This window comes from Ursus americanus, chromosome 21, assembly GCF_024610735.1.
Source record: "Ursus americanus isolate L20-20 chromosome 21, mUrsAme1.1.p, whole genome shotgun sequence".
In the NCBI taxonomy this organism is placed as follows: domain Eukaryota; kingdom Metazoa; phylum Chordata; class Mammalia; order Carnivora; family Ursidae; genus Ursus; species Ursus americanus.
This window is the reverse complement of record NC_142147.1, coordinates 27,743,966-27,765,022: the sequence shown is the minus strand read 5'-3', so window position 1 is coordinate 27,765,022 and position 21,057 is coordinate 27,743,966. Positions and strand designations below refer to the sequence as shown.

The 21,057-nt window shown below is 51.6% G+C and overlaps 1 protein-coding gene across 7 annotated transcripts in view; it reads right to left on the bottom strand.

Annotated features, from left to right (window-relative positions):
• ST3GAL2 (ST3 beta-galactoside alpha-2,3-sialyltransferase 2) overlaps positions 1-20,250 on the bottom strand; it is a 52,046-nt gene extending 31,796 nt beyond the window's left edge. For 5 of the 7 annotated variants that reach the window (XR_015728069.1, XR_015728071.1, XR_015728070.1 and 2 more), the window contains exon 1: positions 20,031-20,250. The gene's annotated coding sequence lies outside the window, so the exon portion shown is untranslated. Of the gene's footprint in view, positions 1-19,993 lie in introns of all 7 variants that reach the window. The other 2 variants (XM_087870602.1, XM_045810254.2) reach the window with 1 other exon arrangement.
• Positions 20,251-21,057: the final 807 nt, after the last annotated feature.

The following is a 21,057-nucleotide window of genomic DNA, read 5'->3' as shown; positions in this document are numbered from 1 at the left end:
TCTTCTCTCTTATATTTTACTTTGCCTCCCCATTTAGGGGTCTCCCCAGGTCCTCTGGCTCTCCCAGGCTAGAATCATGTCTTACAGCAGTCACTCAGCTTAGGTCCAGGATGTGAGGCTCTTTCTCCCTAGATAAGCATCTTTATAATAAATTGTAGCTCCAGGGCAGGGTTGGAAGCAACTTTTTTCAGCCTACTTTCCCAGCCCCTGGGTTCAAGCAGTGTACAAACTCTTAACTCTATGCTTCATGTGGAGAACTTTACAGCTCTGTTACTCCAGATTTCCAGCTGCTTCTTCCTGCTTCCAGACTCAGAGACCAGCAGGCCTGCAGCTTCAGCCCTGCTCTCCTCTTTGTGTTCCTGCTCCATTTCTCATTACAGGGATGTTTGTCGTTTCATGTGTGGGGAAGGAGGGGGAGTGTATGACTATGTTTTTAGAATTTATCTTTTTGTGTATTACTGCTATGTGTTTAGATATAAATTTACAGTGCCATCTTGACTGGATGAGTTGGATTAAACCATCTGTACCAAGGAACTGGGGATCCCTGCCAATACCAGTCTCCTGGGAAGGCATATCAAACCATCTCTAACGAGATTCACAGAACTCCAGCCAGCACTCCAAAGGAAGCAGACTGAGATAGCCGGGAGTAAACTGATCAAGAGTCCCAATTAAAACTGTTCTCCCATCCCCACCCCATTTTCATTACAGTCTACCTTGGGGGTAGGGATGTGTGGGTAGACATGCAAATAGGATCTTTCAGATGTGGTCTGACCAGGCCTTCACAGGGGAAGGCCACCCAAGCTGTCAGCTTCTCTTCTATACCACTTGACCACGTTGCAGTCTTTTTTCTGGCCAGGGAAAAATGCATATTGGTTGTAAGGACACCCTTGATGAAAGGCCCATCTGACTCTGAGTTCCCAGCCTGCCTGCAGCAGGCCCAGCCTTCAGTTTCAATTACATCAGAAGATCAGTGGATTGGGGCGCCTGGCTGGCTCAGCTGGAAGAGCAGGCAACTCTTGATCTCGGGGTCATGAGTTCAAGCCCCACGTTGAGTGTAGGTCTTATGTAAATAAATAAATAAACAAACGAACAAGTAAACAAATGGAGGACTCAGGAGTGTAGTGGATTCAGGAGCCAAATTCTAGCCTAGGCTGTCACCAGGCACTTTTTCTTTTTTCTTTTTTTTAAAGATTTAATTAATTTATTGGGGGGGGGGAGAGAGAGAGAAAACACAAGCAGGGAGGAGGGGCAGAGAGAGAGGGAGCTGGGATCACGACCCCAGCTGAAGGCAGACACCCAACCGACCGAGCCACCCAGGCACCCCAGCCACTTTTTCTTTTGAGGCCAAGATTCTTGAACAATCAGGAGAAAGCAATCCTACCTTCACCCTCTTCTTCACTGACTATCTCCTGTTTTTCCTGCTGACCACCACTTTGACTTCTAAGTCACTGCAATGTACTTTCTTGACTTAGATACTTCCTTATTTCTTTCGGCTTGTAATGCATCCCAAAGGTTCTGCCTTCAGCCCTTTTCTGCTTCTTTGCCCCATCCCCTTCCAAATTCGTTGCTACCCTTCTACTCTGGGTTTTGTTTTATATATTTTTTAAGATTTTATTTATTTATTTGTCAGAGAGAGAGAGCGTGCGCAAGCAGGGGGAGCAGCAGGCAAAGGGAGAAGCAGGCTCCCTGCTGAGCACGGAGCCCAATGTGGGATTCAATCCCAGAACCCTGGGATCATGACCTGAGCCGAAGGCAGATGCTTAACCAACTGAACCATCCAGGTGCCCATACTCTGAGTTTTGGACCTACATTCTCAACAGCCTCTTTAGCATGCCTGTATGGCACTTCAGACTTAACAAACTCATCATCCTCCTGCATCTGAAAGCATATGAGATGGGGTGCCCATAAGGGCCAAGGCCAGGCTCTTTAGCATAGCATTCAGAGACCCCCAAACCAGGCCACCTCCTAAGTTTCATCTCTCACTATACCCTATCCTCTAGGGGTTATGAACTAGTTTGGACCACAGGCCAAATCTGGGCCATATTTATTAAGATCTTATACAGAGCCTAAAAAAGACACGTACATGTCCACCTCCTTCACTCAAAATATAAACTCTGATTGTGCAGAGACCATATTATTTAATTCATCATTTCTGTATCACTGTGGGACCTAGCCCTGGCCTACATATAACAGGCATCAAAAAATACTTGTCCAGCTGAGTATCATCTCCACATATAACCTCAGGATTATAAGAATCAGAGGAAGTCATGGTAATGAAGAAATACTTTGAAATCATTTTATAAATCATTATATAAGGATGCAGATGGAAGTGATAATTATATTCTGCCTCCACTCTTACAGTCCTGATGTTCTAGAAATAAAAGCTTTCTCCAATTTCTTGTGGACTACCAAGAAACATGTGGCCTCAGGTACAAACGAGATTTAACAAGTCAGAGGCAATGGGAAAGGTGTGTGTGTAAATGGTCAAAGTGACCCACTCTTAAATTTCTGTCAGCAGAGACACACCAGGGCTGCTAAAATGGAACTCTCTCCAGTCATTCCCCAGGCACTGCGGGCAACTGGCTGTAGTTCTTCCTAGCCAGGGCTTGGGAGATCTCCCATCTATTCACCCCAGCTCAAAGCCCCTTTCCCGTCAAGCATCCCAGAAGAAGAAAGCACCAGGAAAAACTTGGACTCACATTCTGGCATCACCACTTGTCAGCTATTCACCATTTAACCTCTCCAATCTGTGTCCTTATCTGTAAAATGGGAGTATCATCCATCTCTGTAAGGGTTTCTATGAGGATGAAAGGCATAAAGCTTCTAGATCAATGCCTGGGTTGGGTAGGTTTAGGGTAATAGTTCTGTCAGCCCCAGTTTGGGCAACTCTTTGGGGGTGGTGCCCCACGTCCTTGGATAGGCATCATGAGGACAGCCCCCACTGCATAGCCCTGGTTCAGATTCCTCAGCAGCCCCCTCCCCCTGCTCCTGGGCCAGCACCACCAGAGTCTTGCTCAAGAGCTTCCTTTCCTGGCTAACCACAGGCACTGCCCCTTCTCCCCACCTTGGCAGGGAGCAGCTTCCAGGGAGGCGGGGTGGACATGTAGACCTGAGGTCTCATAGTCAGCTCTGCCCTGGCTGACCCTTACCCCAGACTTCACAGCAAGGAGTGTTGTGTCTGTCCTGTGGCAGAGCTTGTGGGTCACAGGGCCTGTCTTCCCTGACTGCCGCTTCATTAGAGCATACAGAACACAGGCCTGCCCTGAGCTGGTTCTAAACAGCTCTCCGAGGCTCAACCATAGCTGTCTATGGGCTCTCTAGCCACAGTCGGCAGCAAGATTCTAGAAAAGATAAAGTTAATAAGGAGTTTCTCCATAGGGCTGAAAACCTCAGACAGTAAGAGAGGCAGGAGACAGGTGGAAGACCCTGAAGGCAGGAGATTAGAAAGTAAATCTAAGTTTCTCTGGGGACTTCTGGAGGAAGCAGGAGTGGGGTGAAGGAATGGTGGCCCAGGGCAAGCCAAAGGAGTCTGGAAAGCTGGGAGCTTAGATCATACTGCTCAACTCTGCCTCCCTGGGACAATTAAACTTGATTGTACTACCTCTCAGGGACAGGGGACTAAGGTCCCTATGGTCCGCTCTGATTTTCTTTAGAGATAATGTTCAAAGTGCCAGGTGGCTTGGCTATTCGTCACTGTTAATGGTTCAGATCTCAGTCATACCACAGATGTATAACCAAAGAGTCGCGGAAAAGCTGCTGGGGCTTCCTTCTCCTTCTGCACTTGTCTGAATGCCTGGGGTATGCTTTGAATCTCAAGAGAAAAGCAGAGGGTGTATTTGTTCAACAAATATGTATCACCACCGAGAAGTGGCAGACCCCATGGAAAGGACCCCAGTCCTCTTCCTCCTTGGATAGCTACAGCACTGCCCCTTAGCAAAACCCTTCCTTCTATAGCCCTGTGGCTCTTGCTCTGTCAAAGAGCAGAGAACGGAGTTCATCTGTTTTGAGGACTCCCCCAGCCCCTCCAGCCTTCCTGCCACCTAGGGCCCCTTCGTTCTGCCATCCAGGCTTCCCCTAGGAAGGCTGCCCTACCAAGGGTATATCATGGGGCAGATAACCTCAGAGACTGGCATTCCAAGTCCCAACTGTAGGCCTTGCCCTCTAAAGAGGTGGAATCTAATGATGTGTTTCCACAGCCTATCCCAGAGGCCTTTGGAGGGGCAGAGCAGAGCAATACCTGCCAGCCAGAGCACTGGTGGAGGACAGAGCTGAGGGCTCCAAGAAGCAGGATATGAGTCAAGCCTCACCTTACAGCCCACCTTAGGAAAAAGGACCACGCTCTGCATCACACTCACTCTTACCAAAGAGAGCCCTCCTTGCTCTTCTCAGAAACATGGATTAATCCAATCCTCCTCAACAATGGCTCCCTACAAACACACATACTCCTGCTACCCTGCAGTGAGGGGAGTGGGTCCAAGAGAAGGTTTAGATGAGTCTTCTTGCCCTCCATCCTCCTCACCAAGGGGAATGAAAGGGAAGAGAAGTAAGTGGTTTCTCCAGGTAACTTTCAACCTTCTCCCCAACCCCTGCACCCACGTGGCAGAAAATCAGCCCAGGAAAACATGACCTACCATACCCAGACAGCTTTCTGGAACAATTCTAGGCAAGAACCAGCAGACTGAGAAGGAAGCTCCAGGAGCTGCAGGCAAAGGGCAAATGCTCTCCTAAAGGAGTATGATTCATACAAAATGGTGGCGAGGAGCAGGGCATTCCCTCCCTAAATTCCAACCAGCACTCTTTCTCTCAGCCCCTGGAGAGCAAAACCAGAATTCCTGACAACTTGCTGGCCACTTCTGCCCTCACTTTGGGGAAAGGAACAGGACTGGTGTTTCTGCTTTCTGCCTTTGCTCTTTCTTGCCCCTTTCCAAGCCTGGACCATAGCAAGGGGCTCTGGATGGGGTTCTCAGCCTCTACTCAAAAGTCACCTTCTCTGAGGCTTTTCCGGGCCTTGCTACCTACAATCTTAGCCTCAACACACTCCCTCTACTAGATCCCCTCCCCTCTACCTGTATGCACACAAAGGCTGGCCACCTGTAAGAAGGCTGAGGCCTAACTAGACCCCAGCAGGGGATGATGGAAAGGGATGAGCCAGGGCACATACAAGTCTTGCCAATGCATACCTAGGGAAGGGAGAAGCTATCCTTCTAGAAACTTCCAGGCCACAGTGGCTGTGGCTCAAAACTCCAGCTAGGCCTTGGCCCGGGCCAAGTTAAAGGACTTTACTTAAAACTCTAGCATCTATCCCCACATCCTCTGTAAGAGAATAGAGGAGAGAATGCTAGGGAAGAGGTCATAACCCAACTGCCAGCACTGTGAACCTGCAAGAAAGAGGTCCAGGAAGCAGGGTGACCGACTGCTTCACCGGCAAGAAAGGCTGTAGGACGGGTCTGTGCAGTCATTGCATATGCACGACCCAGTAGGATTCCAGGCCCTTGGCAAACCAGATGGAAGACACCAGTTCTTTCTGGGTGGCATGATGGGATGGGCTTAGCCTAAAGCTCCATTGCAGAGGACCAGCTATGACCTTAAGAATGCTGACAGAACTTCTGGGACGTGTGGGTCCATAAGTGACGCTCTCTCAGAGTGCACCAGCTCTGGTTCCAGAATTCTCCTCTCTTCCGGCCCCTGAAGCAGCAAACTCACTCAGCAAGGGCTAGTACTATGCATGAAGGTACAGGTGAGAGCAAGGCTGTCATCAGCCCCAGTAATGTGCCACACCTCTTCCACTGGGCTGGTACGACCTGTGGAAGATGTCTTGCAGGATGTCTGCCAGGGCCTCTGGGACCAGGCAATATCATGAAGGTAACAGTCTGAGCTGCAGGCATGGAGGCCCACTCTGCACAGGGCAAATTTCTCTAAAGGGCTCCAACGATAGCGGGGTGGGGACAGCAGGCTGTAACTGATGACAACCTCCCTTTTTCTATCCATCCTGCCCCCACATTTCCTTGTGAGGTGGTGGTTCTTTTGATTTTTTGTGTCTTCATCTGAACATTTGGTATGAAATGGGAGCATCGTGCGTGCTGGCAGGCAGCAGTGTGCAGACCTGGCTCCTGGGCCCCGCTCATGTGCCAGGCAGGACACAGGGGCAGTGCTGCGGGCTGGAAACTCAGCTTTGTGCCAGGCTCTTATCTACTTCCTTTATCAAGACTAGATGACTTCAGGGTTTTGTGTGTTTGTTTGTTTGTTTGTTTGTTTTTAAATACAGACAATCTTTTCCCCAATCCACCCAAAAAACTCCCATCGAACAGGCCCACTTCTTATCAGCTTCTATTCTTGTAGCCCAGTGGGAGGAAGGAACTAGGTGGGGAGACTTGTACAGTTCCTGACAAGAACCACCGGCCCTTCAATGGCAGCTGTGGACTAAGCTGGGGCACAAGCACTGTGTGTCAAGAGATGGGTCCCATTACAAGGCTTACTTAGAATTGAGACAGAACTCCTGTAAGGCTTAGTCCTGTAAGTGCCAATCCCCTGGTCTCCTAGGACGGCAGGGAGAGAGCCAGTGAGCCCTGGGTAGAGAGGAGGGTAGGCCAGGCACTTGATCAGGAGGTAGTCCAGCTTTCCTGGAGAGGATTCATGGTAGTGTGGGTTCTAGGGGTTGCCTTAGGCAGGGAGACAGGTCAGTGCTAGGAGGCCAGAGACTCGGCAGAAGGGCATGCAGAGGTATGCCGGCCTGGAGGTAGACATCTCCAGCAGTGGAGTACTCTGAAAACCCTGAAAACAAGCCCGTCGACTGCACTTCATGAGCCAGGCTGCTTTTATTCTCTATCTTTAGCTTTGTTTTGTTCTTCCTTTATATTTAGTAATGTCGTTTGGAAAGGTCAGCCTATGGCAGCTATGCTAATGGAAACCCAAAGAAGGTGTTTGCAGCCATGCTTGGACAAGAGAATAAAAGGAAATGATATTCTCACTCTCCCCTGGGAGTGGAAGTAGGCAAAGTGGAGTAAAAGGATGGAGGGAGCCCAGAGTCAGGCTCCTTGACTGGTCGCTGTGTCCTCTGGATGTTGTCTTTCCAATGGAGACCTTGGAAGTTCCAGTTAGAGGTCCTGAGTCCATGCTCACCCTGGTGCCTTCAGTAACTTCCAGCACCAACCCCGCAGGCGGCTTTGGGAAGCACCCCTACCCTGCCAGTCCTCCCCCATCCCCCTTTTCCCCTGTTACTCCAGGCAGCAGAGAGCAAGTGGCTAGTAAACTGGAGAGCCCAGCTCTGGGCTGGGTCATCCCCAACACGTGCTTTCATTTCTTCCTTGCTCTGGAGGGGCCATCTTCCTCTTTATTGAGGAGCTGGTAATATGCTGTGACTGACTCAGGCAGGGCCCCTGAGATAAAGACCGGCCTCAAGGTTGCTAGGTAATGCACTTCACCACCCCTGCAAAGTGGCGATAGTCAGCTGCAAAAGGCAGCCTTCCCCTTGCACTGCCTCTGACCCTCCCTCCCAGGTGTGGGGAGGCAGGGGTGTGGGAGCAAGAAGCCCTCCACAGTCCTATTCTCAAGAAGTGACTCATCCCCCTGGACCTGGCTAAGATGGTATCCATCATGACACGCATTACTGTTATCAGCTCTGGGGGGATGTGGAAGGAATGAATACACAGACCAGGGTCCATTACAATGGTCCCCAGGGAGCAGTCTCTGTTGTCTGGCTTATTATGTCTTTTGTGTCACACAGGGATGCGCTTGTTTGGGATTGGGGCCGTACAGGGGTGATCTGGGGGCTATGAAAATAGGGGCCCAGGGCCTGCTTTCAAGCCCTTTGTCTTCCCTGGTGAGACTGGGAGATTGCCACCCCAACATGTGCCTATGAGTTAACATTTTATAGTGAACTCTGGACTAAACCCGGAGTACCTCAATTCCAGAATGGGCTTTACTGTTGGATAGTTGTGCCTTTGGGTGGATCATACCTCTCTGGGCCCTAGGTCCTTCATCTATAAAATGAGCGTGCTAATGCCTGCCCCGCTTGCCTCACACAGTCCCTGCCAAGACGAACTACGCGAGGACTGTACGTGGCACTATGGACCTGAGGCAGCATGGAGTTTCAGTCTCACAGAGGGCAGAGAGGCAGCAGCAGGAGGAGACACTGTGGCTAAGCCAAGGGAACACGGAGGTCTGAGCCAGGCTGGGTGAGCACTTAGAACACGGCCCCAGACGGAAACAGGCAGAGCAGGGGGCCTCCGGGAGAGGTACACGAGGGGCAGACGGAGCACACCAGCCAGTGTGGGCTGGCAGACAGTTTGGGAGAGAAGGACTAACCGGCTGTCAGCAAATATCTGAAGGGCAGGAGGAAAGATGTATGAGAAGATGGTCAGAATGAAAGAGGAATTCTGTGCCAAACTCAAAAGAGCCCCACCTCACTCTCTTAGCACTGAGGGCTTGGTAAGAATTGCCCTCAGGCTCTGAGGACCCCCAACATTTTGTTAATCATTCATGCTTTCCAATACCCTCAAAGCCCCTCATGGGGACAGCCTTCCCTTTTTGGATCAGAGGCCATGCAAGGCAAGAAGGCTGTGTCAGTTGAACTCGAAGCCTCCCCTTTCTAAGTCAGAAGCTCGAAGCCCAGACCTCTTTCTACAACACCTCATTCCTGGCTCTGCCAAGCTGGGTCTAATTTCTGTTCCCTCACAAATTGGAGGCAATGGGAAAAAAAAGTCAAAATTGTGCTATTTGTCACCTGTACCTGAATCTGGCACTGCTGTCCTGGGTATCCTCTTTCAAGGGAGAAGACAGAGGCGCACAACTCTTCCCAACAGGAAATAACCCAACATAATCCAGAAAGCACAACAGCCTTAGAGCTACATCCTTATCCAGGATCCACTGGGAAACAATACAGAGGAGGGTGAGCACTGGGGAAGCCAAGAGGACAAACGAAGGCAGCACCAGGGCAGAAGCCTGCCAGTTGGGCCAATGCTTCTGTTTACTGGGACCAGTTTGAAGTCACAGTGAGTATGACTTCTCCCCCATCTCAGACAGACTCCGGCATAACACTATCCACCATGCAGATGGCCCTGGGCCACCAGGAAGAAGGGACCCTTTGCCATAACCTGCCTGTGTCAGCTCTTTGACCTGCAGTCCAAGGGATGAATCACTCCTTGTGGATGGGCAGCTAAAGGGGCTAGAAAACACCTAAAGAAATAAAAAATAAAAACCCCCACTTCACACTGGAAGTGTGAACCCTGCCCACATCGGATGACCTGGGTTCTCTTCTCTGTGCTTCTACCTTCTGATTTGAGGACAGTGGGCAAATTTCTCAACTTCTACTTCCTGATCTGTAAATGGAATGACTCAGTGATTCTATGTTCCATTCCACATTTCAGCAGTTTATAACAAGGTAAATTAATAAATGGCAATTAATCCTTCTCAGTTTGTCTACAGTGTTGTTTCTGATATGTAAGTCAGGCCACAGAACGACCGCAATATCTCCTGAGTCCCAGTGCACACCTTGCGCTGCCTGGTGCCTGTTTTCCTTTGGGGAGCCACCTCTCTTCAAATTTTCATTTCTGTGCCATGTCACCCAGGCCTGGCCAACCAGAGCATCGAATGTATTCAGTCACAGTACTGGGTCAGGGTTGGGTCCTGCCAGTAGGCCACTGGGGACTACCATGTGGGAACTGAGAGTGGCCTCACCACAGAGAAGGGCAGAGTGAGATGGATGTGGTTTGAGTCCCCTGTCTTCCCGGCCTGCAGTCAGCCATACACTCAGGTATGAGTCAACAGAGTCCCTTTTACCAACGGGCACTTCAAGTTGGATTTTTAGCCTATGTAATTGAATAAGTCCAACGGATACAACCTTGCACACATGTATAGCCAGCTTCCATTTCACTTAAAGGAATTTTTTAAAAGCCAAAACTAACTGAAGGTTGCTGAGGTGGAGGGGAATGGGGTAACTGGGGAATGGGCATCAAGGAGGGTACTTGATGCAATGAGCATTGGGCGTTCTATGCAACTGTTGAATGACTGAATTCTACCCCTGAAACTAATAATACAATATGTTAACTAAATTGAATTTAAATTAAAAAAAAATTTTTAAGGGGCGCCTGGGTGGCTCAGTCATTGGCGTCTGCCTTCGCCTCGGCGTGATTCCAGGGTCCTGGGATTGAGCTCCGCATTGGGCTCCCTGCTCCGCTGGGAGCCTGCTTCTTCCTCTCCTACTCCCCCTGCTTGTGTTCCCTCTCTCACTGGCTGTCTCTCTCTCTGTGTCAAATAAAAAAATAAAATCTTAAAAAAAAAAGTTTAAAGCCACTTACTGTATAACTTGCCATCTGACAGAATGACTGCCCTGAACCTGCCCCTAAAATCCCATCCTTGACAGGTCAACCCAGATCAGAGGCCACACAAACAGAAGTGGTCCTGGGATTCCCAGCAGTGGCTCAGTTCTGGCCAGGACCCAGGTCCTTCTCCAGCCAGGGACACTGCCCAGATATGCAGACAGTTAGGGAGGCTCTGACATGCATAGTCTTCCTGGATGGTCTGGGGTCAGCACTGTCCACTACCAGAGTCCCTCAACCACAGGGAAGACTCGGCAGGGGAGGGCATTGTGCCTTTTGCTGCCTGGCTAGGCCCTGAACCAACTGAATCAGTCAGGGAAAGAGAATATGACCCTGACCATGGGATACAATGCGAAGTCAGGACTCGAATTGCATTCCTTGTCTGGCAATAGATTTTCGGGGAATCCCCTTCTAAACCTATTTCTCAACCTGTTAAGAGTCACATCTGGTGTTTCAAATGATGCCAGACATCCCCCTGAATTCCAGATATTTCTATTCCATTCATTTCTGGATGCTACCCCTTGATGACATAACTTAGAGGACCCAAAAATACCTCACAACTCAACCTGCCCCAAACCAAACTCATGCATGCTCTAAGCCCCCAAACCTGGTCCTCTTTCCGTATTCCTATTTTCTGGGAAAGGGACATCATTCATCCAACCCTGACACTTGAAGGCCATCTGTGACCCCCTCCTTCCTCCAACCTCCCTCAGCCAACCTAGTACCAAGTCCACCTAATTTTTACCACCTAGATCTCTCATCTTTCTACTTTTCTCTATGTCTATCACCATCACACTATCCAAGGATCTGTCATCCTTCACCTACAGTAGCCCCTTGACTGCTAAAGCCCCAAACCTACTAGAGACCTTTCCAATGCATTCTCCACAGGGAGGCCAAAGTGATCTTTGCAAATGGGAATCCCATCAGATCCCATCAGACCCCCATCTCTGAATCCTCCCAGCAAAATGGCCAAACCTCCCAAAGCTCTGGGGCAAAGGAAGGACTCCCCAAATGCCTTCTGGCCCCAGACCTGGGTGAGTGGGTGGCAAGGTAATCCTGAGACCAAAATGGACCAGGCAGGTCTGGGAGTCACCATTTAACCCAGAGCCCTGACCCCAACCTGAGGTGGCTTCCCACCCCGGGGTCAGGCTCAGAACTGGCATGGTCTTGCCAGGACTGACCCCTCCCCCCACTGCAGGCCTCATCTGACCACAGATGGGAACAGGAACTGGCGGCCAGGCAGGGGAAACCCAGCTGGACTGCAGCCAGGGACTGTGTATTTCAGGAAGGAGAGGAGATAGACCAAGAGCGGTGCCACAATAGACTGTCAGTATCTGTGGGGCCGGCTGAGAGAAGGCAGCTGTCGGGAGTATAAAACTCAAGAAGTCTATCTCTTCCCTCTTATCAGACTGACCCTTGGCAGCCTCACAGCCAGTGGAGAACAAACAGTCATTAACAACCCCTCCCACACTTCCAGCATGCACAAGCCTTCTGTGATCAGCGCAGTCCCGCAGAAAAGCCTGTGCCTTCCTGCCCCAGAGTGGGTCTTGGGGCCCATTTCTCAGACAGACCTCTCCATCTTGCCCCTCCTTCTTTGGCAATTATCCAACACACCTTATGCTCCATCCAAACCAGTCTCCTCAAGGTCCCTAGTCATGCCCTGCCCTTTCAGATCAGGCCTTTCATCCTGGGGAGTGTGGCCTTTTCCTCACCATCCTCCTTCTCTCCTCTACTATGAAGTCCTCCCCTCATCCCCTTCCAGGTGTGTTCTCAACTCCTGGCAGACTTGCCCTGGACCCGTGCCACTGATGTGCCTCCTCTCATGATCAGCCTGTGAGCTCATCTCCTACCCTGGCTTTGCAAGAAAAAAACCTGGCTAGAGCAGAGCCCAGGGCATAAGCAGGTGGAGGGAATTGGGAACAGAAAGAAACAGGAACCCTATAAACAGTCACCCTGGGGCCTAGCCTGTGGCCACTGTAGGAAGGGAGGAATGTGATGAGAGACCAGATGGGTTTTTCTGCCTGAACTCAGGACAGAATCAGAGCAAAGATTAGGAGGAGGCAAGGATGAGGACAATGGGAGGCCGGGGACAGATCTCCTGGCTACAAGAGCCCAAATTCTCCAGAGATGCCAGAGCAGGCTGGCTGCTGTTTAATGCTTCTAAGCAGGTTAGAAGAAAGGTCAAACTGATTCCCATAAGTATCCAGACCACAAAGTGGCAACCTGGACCCCCAGCACCACTGCCTCATTCAGGATATGGCGTTCCTCTGTTGGGTCTACCAGATGGCTTAAGAGCAAGTCCCTGAGAAGGCCTTCAAACTCTGCATACCTGGAGGAGGATTCTGAGCCGGGCTAGAGGGAGGCAGGGACTCGCCCTGGGTCACATAGCATCAAACCCCTGTGGGTAGCTAAGGCAGCAATGGCCCTGTATCAGAAAATCATTGAGGGGGGCTCCCTCACTAAACAAACTGCTTCCTCTTTAGAAAAGCTAAATAGCCTTGCCCTGAGGCCCTGTGGTCCTCAGCCAGTCCCAGCTTCCACCCTGGCCTCACGGGCTGCTAACAGAGGGGCTGCTGGCTGCAACCTGTTTTGCATAGCATAAAGAGCAGGGTAGGCCCACAGATCCCAGATGGGTGGGAATTACTAGGATAGGCAGCTCAGGTGGAAGAAGACACCCTTCAAAATACCTTACCCAGGTCTGAAGGGACGTGAGGTAGCTTTTCTTGCTATGCACAGGAAATACCACTTGAGAGATTAAAACTCCCATTCATCCTACAAGTTTGCCCACTGCTGCTTTAGGGTCAAGCGTGAATTACTCCTCAGGCACTGAGGAAATTCTTTCATCAAACAGCTGCCACTTTGGCCTTTGGCTGAACCTTCTTGAAGTAAACTGTTTACCCTAGTCCCCATTTCACAGCGTCTTCCTGTCTAAGGAAGACGTGGCCTCCACTCCACTTGAAGAGCCTGAACAGGGCCCCATCCCTCTCCTCACCCCCTTCATTCTCTTCTGTGGTACCTAGGGTCTCTTCCTAAGCAAGGCCAGAGGCCCCAGGAAGCCAGAGGCTGAAAAGGCAGGTGTGGGTCCAGGGAAACACCAAGCCCTCTGGGACAGGAAAGAACAGAGAGAAGGCCAACCCCTGGAAACTCCCTCTCAGGCTGGCAACCCCAGACTCGCATGGCTTTCTAGAGAACCCGAGAAAGAGAGGAACCAGGAGGGGCTCAGGGGCTCTCTCCCTTCCCCCGCCTTGCCCACACAGCCTCATTCCATCCGGCTGCTGTTTTACTGGCACAGCCTAAGGACTGAGCACAGGCCCACGGGACGTTCATATGTCCTCCTGACTCTGGTTCTACTTCACCAGCAGCATCAAAGGATTGATATTTTGTCTTTAACTGAACTTCAGTGGGAATGAGGGTTGGAGGGAACTTCACTTACAGGTCAGGGGAGATTCAAAGTTCTACTAATGTCCCTTTCAACCCAAAGAAAGCCTGCAAAGAAGAAAGAAGGAGTGGGGGTGGAGCTGTGGGGATGAAAGGAGTGAGAAGGGGGCATCTCCACCCCATCTTCCTGTCCCCTCACCTGGACCTCTTCCTACAACCACCTCTCATCTTCCCCTCTTCACTACCCCTCCAGATTCCCTTTAGCCACACAGATAAACAACTTGTTGATTTTTCCTCACCAGAGCAGCTCCCCCTAGCCCAATTAGCTACTGGCATTTATTGCTGATTTTCTTCCTCAGAAGGCTGCTGATCTGAGGCTGGGAGGTTGTTGCCTATTGGTGGTGCTAGGACTTTACAGCTGACAGATTCCAGAAAGGGCAGAGCAGGACCAGGACTGCTCTCTAGGGTCTCTAGGTCATGACACAACAGCTCAGGGTCCCCTGCTCTCTCTCAAGCCCTGCAATGCTGCTCTTTTGGGAGTAGGAAGGGCCTCGCCCCCTAACCACAAGGGAGTGGAGCTACTTTCAGTGTCCCTCTGGTAGGTTTCCTACCCTGATCCCACGGAGGAAGAGAAGGAGAAAAAAGAGACCCTAAAGGGCAAAGATGATAACCCAGGAAGAGATGAAAAACAGAGGACTATGGGACACAGAACAAAGCCCCTCAGGGCCACAGACTCACTAGCCCTGGCTCCCTTCCCATCTCAGCAGCCAATAAATTGCTTACCCTCCCCGGGCTTCCTCACTTGCAGAGTCACATCCCCCTGAAGGAAGAAGCTGGGTGGAGGCTGTTTTTATCATTCAATATCAAAACTATTTTTTTGTTTTAATATTACTATACACAAATAAAAATTCAGCACTGATATCAAAATTAAAATTACATTTTTCTCTAAATCTCCCTTGCCCTTGGTTCACTTTATTATACATAGTACTACGAGCTGCATTTACAGATGGCAAAAGATCACATATATTTGAATGCCAATAGCTGGGACTGAGGGAAACAGTCTCTTCACTCTAGGAAGATGACCTTCTTTCTGAGAATCTGTGGGCATAAAGTACCCTCTGGCACAGCTCCTCCCGCTCCAGCCCCAGAGGACCCTGATCCCTCCCTCCCATTCCTGTAAGAAAAAATTTCCCCAGTTCTCAGCTAGCAAGTTGGGGTGGCCCAAGGCCCAGCCTATGCCCTGGAGCCTTAGAGGAGATCTGTAATGGCAACATGAAGTCTCCACTGACAATATGTTGTAATTACAATAATGACTTATAAATCAGCACCAAGAAGTACTCTAGAATGGCTGGTTAGGGACACATGCAGGCATCCCTGGTGAGCACAGCATAACTGGAGGAAAAGCCTGCTCTCCCCAGATAGCAAGTTCAGACCCTCTCCTCCCGAAATGTCACTTGGAGATAGATGTCTGCCCTAATAGTTAGCAAGGACTTATTGCTAACAAGCATTCTGGGCAGACAAGGAGGTTTTCCTTGTCCAGGTCCCCAGAGAGGTGAGCCAGGCCCGTCTGTTGATAAGGGCTCAGGTTTGCAGAACACAGGGTAGGGAAGCTGGGGCATGGGAACGGAGAGTAGGGAGAGGGAAGGAAGAAGCCCACCCCAGGCTCATGGGTGGAGAGAGAAGAGATGCAGGCGTGCTCAGCCACGGCCACAAAGCCCCAGCTGCTTTCAGGATGTGCAGGGCTCCTGTGGCTTTAGGGCCCCATCTCCTCAGGGCTGAGGCCCCAAACCTCAGGCAGAGTGGAGTCAAGAGTAATGACCTCACCAAGGCTCCGGATGTGCCGTCAGCATCCTGTGCACAGCTTCTCCAAAGCAAGGGCGCATCACCTTCTCCTGCAACCTCTTCCTCCTCCTGACTTCCCCATGTCAGCTAAAGAGACCAACCTCATCACCCGGGCGCTGAAATGTCAAACCCCAACCAATCAAGTGTCTGTTCCGCAAGATGATAGCTACTTTTGCAATCTCTCTAGAATCAGTCTCTTCTTTTCCATTTCTGCTGCCAAATTCCAGCTTTCACTACGTCTCACCTGGACCCTATCTACCTAGTTTTCTGTTTCCTCCCTCCCTTCTTTTCTTGTCCCCTTATGAGCAGCTATATATATCTCCTGCCGCCAGTCTGCCCCTTGCTGGCTCAGGAACTTGTCAGAACTAAGTGCTCCATTTGCCACCTGCCAATTAAAGTCCTTGTCTAGTGGCTTTCTGGACTGATCTCTTGCAGTGTCCATTTCCTCTTCTTCTGGGGACTTTAACTTTTTGATACAGTCTGGGGGGTACTGCCTACCATGCCCCCAGCCCTCCCTGCTAGGCTGGGCCAACCAGACATCTCCCTGGGATGTGCATCCCAAGCTGTGGTGACAAAATTACTGAGCACAGCTGCAGCAGATTTATCCTGGCGACAGTGGTACCTGGAAGTCGGCTGGCCTATGGTTCCTGCCGTACCAACTCCAAGACCCTGGAGGGGACGTGAGTGTTGAGTCATCTCTCTAATTCTGGGAGTCCCCACAACCTTCTAAGGAAGTCCTTTCCTGCCAAAGTCAGCCAAGCTGTTGCTTGTAACCAAAGAGGATTTTCTTAGTACTTTTTAACATACATTTCCTATGTTCCAGCCAAAAGGGAAAACTCCCTATAAGTGCCACGATGGCCTCCCTCAGCACCCGTTGGCCTGCACACCTCTCCAGCCCACAGGTACTGCTGAAGCTCTACCTGCCCCTTCAGAGCCCAAAGGTCTCTTCCGAACCCTCGATGGGGATGGCTTCTGCTTCCTTTAAACCAACAAGCCACTAGTTGTCCCTTCTGCCTTCTTCCACTGTAGACATTGGGACACCTGCCTTAGCCCCCTCCTAGGGGACAGTGACTTGGTTCATTATCCCCTCCACAACACCCAGCAACCCAGCACAGTTTCAGGTTCAGTAAAATTCACCAGACTCTGGGGGCAGACAACCCAAAGGACAATTACAGGCTTACTGGGCAAAACAGACAGCGAGCAACAAAGAATGTGGAGTGTGCCATCAGAAAGACCGGAGTCTGAAGTCCAGATTTTCCACTTACTAGCTGTCTGAGTTTGGGCAAGTCTTGTAAGTTCTGTAAGTCTCAGTACTTCATCTACGAGGTAGTGACAATAATGCCAAACTTGCAATGTGAGGGCATCTAGCACGGTGCCTGGCTAGCAGTAAGCACACAGTTAACACCAGCTATTATTCCAGCGGTGTTAAGCGGCTTTAACAGATGCTCTGTCAGAGGGCTGGAATCAGGAGTCTTAGGGCTTGCTGTGTAACCCTACCTGGATCTGTACGTGCCTTATAAACCCACTGAAAAAAAACACATAGAAAGTGCTTCACAAAGTAAAAGCACAATGAAAGTGATTCCTTCCACTTTTCTAACCTTCAGAGATTCCCAGGTGTCCTGTCCAGTGCATGGCCATGACAGGACTTCACCTTGCAAATACTCTAACCTGCTCAGTCTGAGAGACAGAGTCAGGGCAAATGACGGTGTGGTTCAGCGTCTGTTTCCCCTCGTCCGCACAGCCATTCCTTTTCCAAAGCCTTAGTTCCTAAATGTCCTGCTTTCGTGGGGCCTTCCTTCAAATAACCATGGGGTAGTGTCTGCTATGTGGTTACAGTGGGACTGGGAGCTCAGGCACCGCAAGTCACCCCTACCATTAACCTAGTCAGCACTGGGCAGCATGAGAATGAAAGGCAAAGGCCAATCCAGGGCAGCTGCCAGAACAAGCCTGGGGAGGGAGCAAGGTAGAAGTCCCTCATAAGACTTACATCTGCCTGGATTAATCTCCCAAGCAACTGTTACAGCCCAAACCAGTGGTTTGCAAAGTGTTCTCTCTGAGGAGCTGAGCAGAAATGCAAATTCTAGGCCCCACCCAGACTGACTGAATCAAAAAACTCTGGGAGTGAGGCCCAGCAATCTGTGCCTTAAACAGCTCTTGAGGGGATTCTGATGCCTGCTCAAGCATGAGGAACCTTGCCCTAAACCTTTAATGGTATGACCCTCTGCTTTAACTCAAACATTTGGTGAACACCCTACACCAAGCACCAAGCTGGGTGATGGTATTCCAGAAATGAGGACACATTTGAAGAACTTCCACAGTCTAATGGGGGCCCAAATCAAGTACACAAATACACTAGGCAGGATGTGGCATAGAAGAAGTCAAAGGAATCACTTTCCACCCTTTTCCCCAGACTCCTAACCCTCAGACCTTCTCTTGCCATGACTGGGGAAAAGAGAACATGAGTTCCGGAACCTCCCCCCTCCCTGTGCTGCTATTCTGGACTCCTCAAACACAGGTAGCTTTCTCAAGAGGAGTGATCCTTAGCCAGAGGCAGGTCTCAGGTCCAGAAGCTTGACATGTGGGGATATGCTCCCAAGAGGCCACACCCAGTGGTTCTTAGGGACTTGGAAATTGGCCCTATCGGGGGTTTGGGCTCAGAAAGTTCTCAGAGGGCCACGAACATGCCATAGCACACCACAACAATGCATTCCTGGGCAGGGTCACTCCCACAGGTCCTTGGCAAGCTTGCACACGAGTGTGCAGATGCAGATATAAACACACAGACAGTTGGCCCCCTGGCCTCCCTTCCTCTAATCTCAAGTTACAAGGTTAAAGGCGTCCTATTCACAGCCAAGGGGGAGGGATCAAAGGGGGTGCTGAAGCAGTGAGCCATCTGGTTCAGATCAAGATTGCTCATTCAGGACCCCAGCAAACTTCTAGAGCCTCTTGAGCCTTCCTGATGGGTCATAGATTTCCTCCCTTCCCCAAATTCCCACCGGGAAACAGGATTGGGCTGGAAAGGGGTGACCTAAAGGCAAATTTGCCAAAGGAAGATTAGAAAACAAAAACCTGAATTAGGCAAGTCTGTGCCACCTCTGTGAGCCCTGGTTCCCTCTTCCCTTCAGATCCTGAACACTACGACTAAACTCGAGATTACCGCCTACAGACACTGTGCCTTCCTCCACAAAGTGCTCAGGGCACCTAGCAGGTATCCTTCCTTGAACTAGCACCCCCCTCCAAAGTTAACAGCAGAAATAAGTTTTAGGGGTGTGGTCTCCCAGACTCCTCTTATGCTACCATCTCTACTAAGGCAGGAGGTTCCCTCCATCTCAGAAGGACTTCAGAGCGCACCGGGAGTAATAAGAGGAAGGAATGACCAACTGGCGTCTAGACAATTGTTGCAAGGACAAGATGGGAGTGTGAGTTATTGGCTAGGAATGACTGTTTCCCAGAGGCCCCAGAATGCCCTGAAACCCCCTCAGAGGCTTTGACTGGAAGAGGCTGCCACTCCCTTTCTGCCACCAGCACTTCTCTTCCCCCAATATCTTAGACTCGTTCTTCAGTGCTTTAAGCAACTGTAAAGCAAGAGACAAGATGGGAGATGGATGCAGTTGGCAAGAAATAGAAATTGAAAGACTAACTTGAGCAAAGAAGCAATGGGTGGGTGACTCTTTACAGGCAGAGAGGGCCAGAAGTGGGCTATGGGAAAGGGGGGGGGTGTTAACAGAAGTGGTAGAAAGCTAAAGGGGAACCTATAGTGAGCTCAGCCCAGAGATGCAGCAGGGGGCTTGGGAAGTTTGGTCCAGTTACAGTGGAATGGCTGGAGGAAAAAATGACTGCCATTCCAAGGCATGGGCTCAGGCCAGCCCCCAAAGGACTGGGGCATGGCCTTGGCCAAGTTTCTGGTTTATGTCATGCCTCAGTTTCTCCAAAGTGGGAAGGAGGTCAAGCTGTTAGGTCTTATCAGAGAGAACTGGGCCATTGGGGGTGGCTAGGGGGCAGTGCCAAGTAGGGGAAAGAGGAGAGGGGTGCTCATGATGCAAAGACAGCCTGTGGCCAAGAGGAGCGGAGCAGGGGTCTCCAGGTAGCTCAGAGGCCAAGAGCGTGCAGGGGTTGGGGGTACGAACTAGCCAGTGGACAGTAAGTCGGGACTGGGGCAGGGAGCGCTTCTCAGAGCTGGGGATGGGGGCTGCCACCAAGGAGTGGAACAGTCGCGCCTCAAGCGCTGGGAGCGGCTTGAGGTGCAGAAACAGAAGGCGGGGATGGGGACTGAGGCCAAGACAAGCGGACCCCCGCCCCCATGGGGGAACCCATAGCTCCGACCCCGGGGAAGTTCCCGGGGTGGACCGGGCCGGTCTGGGCCGCTGGGCCGAGCCAGCGGCCCGCGCGGAAGGGGTTCGGGGAGCAAGGGGCCCGGGGGGCCCCGCATCCCGCCCGTCCTCATCCCGCCCGCGCACCTCAGTCAGTGCCCGGCGCCGCGCGGGCCATGCTCACCGCTCCTGCCGCCGCCTCCGCCCGTGCAGAAAGCCGCCGCCGCTGGTGGCGTCCGGACCCGTTAGCTCCGCGGCTCCCTCGTCCTCCAGCAGCGGGCCAGTCCCGCCCTTGCCGGCTCTGCCCTCCCGGAGCGAGCCGCCGCCGCCGCCTCAGTCCGGCCCCTCCCCCCACCCCAGCCCGGCTTGAAGGGAAGGGTGGGGGAAGGGGGCGACTGCCCCCTCCCCATTCACATCCTCTCCGTCTCTCCCCACCCTCCTCCACCCGCACGCGCGCAGGCATGCTGGGATATGGAGTTCAGCCGGCGCTGGGCTGCTAGGGGTGTCCCACATCCAGGACTACAGCTCCCGATAGACAGCGCGCACGCCCTAGGGATTGTGGGCTTTGTAGTTCGTCCGGGGCCCGGGGGGAGTCTACCGCGCAGGAGGTGGGGTCGGGGAGGAGGGGGGATGGGAAATCTCCATGCCCAGAAGGCTGGGCTCCCGGTGTTTGAAACAGAGGGATGTGGGGTCTGCGGTGGCCCGGCCTCGGGTTGAATACCTGGATCCCCAGGGAGGTGCAAACTGTAGACCAGGATGCCTCTCAGACGCGGCTGTGGCCAGCTGCGACCGAGCTCGGCTCAAGGGGAAGCCTCTGGGCCCCCGAACAGCGCTTCGGGTACAGTTCCCACTAGCGCTCCCAAAGAGCCATGACCTGAGACCAGCTTGGCTTCGTGCCTGGGCTCTGCAAGCCGGTAGAGCTGTGGTGGGGCCTCTGCGCTCAGGCGAGAGGAGAAGGGGCTCCAGGAGCTAGCTACGTGGGCGTGGGGTTTTCCCCATCCGGGAAAAGGGAGCAGAGTGACTGTGGGTTTCCCGGAGCACCTCCTTCCAGTCGCACTCTCTTTTGTCAGATGTTCTTAGCTCCCTCCCTACTGTTTAGGGTGAGGCGCACACGTTTTAAATATTTTTTTCATGTCTTCTCTTATCAGGGACCTTCCCCAACTTCCAAACCTAACTCAAACTCTTCAAGAACCTCCAGGTCGACCGCACTT